At 40.7% G+C, this 3,113-nt stretch overlaps 1 pseudogene; it reads right to left on the reverse strand.

The window, feature by feature from the left end:
• Positions 1 to 983: 983 nt before the first annotated feature.
• Positions 984 to 1,576, reverse strand: LOC119000791 (exosome complex component CSL4-like; annotated as a pseudogene).
• Positions 1,577 to 3,113: the final 1,537 nt, after the last annotated feature.

The raw sequence follows: 3,113 nt of genomic DNA on the forward strand, positions 1-3,113 counted from the left end.
GTTCAAGTCCTTTGCCCATTTTTTAATCGGGTTGCTTGTCTTCTTTGAGTGGAGTCAAGTGTTGTTTTAGCAGTAATCCTGCTAATTCAGTTTAGCCAGAATGCCCATCCTCTATCTCTAGTCACCTCAATATTTGACCAGGTTCCTCATCCCCGACCAACCCCTAGGCAATGTCTAATCACCTGGCCTCTTCAGCAAGAATCCCGTTAGGCCATTTCAGCCAGAATAACTTTCAGTCAATTTCCACCCACTGCACCTTGACTATAAATTGCCACGTGCCCATGCTGTGTTTGGAGTTGAGCCCATTCTGCATGATGCTCTCTTTTCTCCTATTGCAATAATTCTGGATAAAACCTGTTTTCACTGCTTTAAGTACTAGTCAGCTCTGGTTTTTCTTTGACATAATCCACCTTCAGTATTTTTGTGTGTATTCATTCACAGTAATACTCCCCTATGCATTTCATTTATGGACTTTTTCAACATCTGTAATTTCTTGTGTATTTATTGACTTACGTGCTTACTCTTTTCTACCACACCAGAAAGTCAGACCTAGACCTTTTTGGTCTTGTTCGTGTTCTCTCCTCAGTATTATCCTTCACTAAAGACATAGAGGATATTCATTATATTATTTCATTCTGATGTTTTCTTTATTAGTGCTACTAGAATCTATTCTCTTTGTTTCTGGCTCCACTGTCATTCCCGTATCAGACTTTAACATTTTTTTTCACAGCAAAACTATGTATTTATAAGTCTTTCAGAAGGAATAGGCTATTTCCAATATCACATACTTGGTTTTTGAAGCCCCCAAAAGAGAATCATTCAAAAAAATAAAATCCACTAGAAGGTTCACAATAAAAATATCCCCCCAACAGAGTTAGTTTCGAGCACACTTTTCCAGAGCTGGTTGCTGGTTGACCCCAGGTATTTGAATAAAGACAGTGGCATCTTTCTGTTATTTTCACACACATACTCTTGGAAAGAGTTCACCCTTTCCTTGGGGTAAAATGTGTTTTCTTAGGCCTGTAAAAATTCAAGTTACACTCTTGCACTTCCTGGTATTCTTTAGTATGGCTCTTAGAGCATTGCATTTCACACCAGCCAATTAGAACCATGTGGACACCTGACTCACTCCTGGTTCATTTTCGGCAGTGGTCAGGAAGTAGTTGGATTGCGTGCATCACCTAGGAAGATCACTTTGGCCAAAACAATGTCACCTAGGCAAAAACTCATAAATTTCAGCCTTGTCTTTAGCTCAGGCATCTTTCTTGTGGATAGTTCCTCGAAAAGAGTTAAGTGGCGTGGACCCCACATACAGGACATGTACTTTGGCAGCAAGTGAATCGAGAGATCTCACCGGTTCCAATAGCTCCCACAATTGGCAGGGATTAGGACTCCGTTTCTCTTAACACAGACAGACATGACAGGACACGCGTCATTCTTGCTGCTCTTTGTCATGCAGCCAGCAAGCCATGAAAAGACGTAGCGGTGCCAGGTGTATACGTGCCTCCGTCTGGGCAGCCCTCTCCGAGTTACACCGATGTTGGCTGGGGATGCAGTACCTCATGGGTGGCACCATGACTGCCACTATCCCAAGTCCCCGGACAGTGTCATTTCTCTTTAGAACATTGCGATAGTTTCTTTCCCTTTGGTGGCAGCCTGTTCATCATCCTCAAATTTCCTTCTGCCTTTAAGAAGATGCTCTTAATTACATATTTGAATACTCTACTGCATCAGAGTAATGTTTCATTTTTTATTATTTATTTTTAGACCTCTTCTTTTTTTCTTAGGTATTTAGCTAAAGGTTTGTCAGTTTTGTTGATCTTCAAAACACCAAATCTTACTTTTATTGATTTTTTTGCTTTTTCACTCTCTATTATTTAATTTATGTTATAATCTTTATGTTTTTCTTTCTTCTACTAACTCTAGGCTTAGTTTTTCCCCTCTTTTTTTTAGTTCCTCATGGTATAGGGTGAATATGTTTATCTGAAGTTCATAGGAATCAAGGCAGTTTACTATTAGAAGTTGTTTTGGATACTACCTAGTCCCTTCACCTAATGCTATGTATGGAGCAATTGAATCACAGAAACATGGAATGCCTTCTGTGCAGCCATGCAGTTGGTCTCTAATCAGCTAGCATTTTGAGATTTACTCCATGCTAGTCTCTTTTTTTATGTGTTTCCTCTTATAATACCAATGGCAATCCTATAAGATAAGCGAATCAATATTGTATTAACAGATAACACATATGAGGCAGAAGAGGTTGAGAGAGGTTCTTAGTGTTCCAGAATTAGCAAAGGAGCTGAGATTCAAACGTAACAGGCTGCAGGAAGTCTCCCAAATCTCCTCCCCTTAATCTTTCCATAGTTTTGTGATGCTCTGGACCTGTGGGCTCTTTTGTACTTATGAGTCAGTTATCAGCTGCTTTTCAGTTGTATTGAGTGGTGTTTGCTTGTTTTCTTTAAAAGCAAATAGACAACCTCATGACTCCTTGAGACCATTTCATCTTTGAGGTTTCCCAGTAGCTTACAGTGTTTGCACTTTAACTTTAAGCTGTTTTGGTTAGCAGCTTTTTCCCCCCTGATTATACAGTTTCTTTTGGCTTAACCCACAAAAGGATCGGCTTGTAGTCTCCGAGTTACACATTTGTGGCCTCAGTATCTTCCCAGTTGCTAGGGTGTCTCTCCCATTCTTTCCATTGAATTGATAGGAATCTAGTCCTAATAAAGGAATTACAAGATCTGATGGTTTCCTGTGCTGTAAACCTTCTCCAGCCTGCAAAGGGAGACTCCACGGGAGGCTGCCTCCAACCAGCACTTCCATGTGCAATGGCACCATGTCACTTGACAAGCACACCACTTCACAATGCGGGAGCTTAGACACAAGTGGCACTCCTTTTAACCTCTCCTCACCAGAGCAAAGCCCTGAGGGCAACTTCTTTTTGGTGTGAAAAGAGGCTCCAGTAGCTGCTTTACAGATTCTGATGAGTATCAGTAACTAACAGCAGGATCAAGGATAGATAGAGGGAGAGTTTTCAAAGTAGGAGGGTAGGAACTATACACCAGCACTGGCATCCCCTTATCAAATAATCATACATAATTAAATTGGGAAGGAAA

The sequence above is a fragment of the Sturnira hondurensis genome, unplaced genomic scaffold (assembly GCF_014824575.4).
Source record: "Sturnira hondurensis isolate 20B ecotype Veracruz unplaced genomic scaffold, ASM1482457v3 Scaffold0016284, whole genome shotgun sequence".
In the NCBI taxonomy this organism is placed as follows: Eukaryota; Metazoa; Chordata; class Mammalia; order Chiroptera; family Phyllostomidae; genus Sturnira; species Sturnira hondurensis.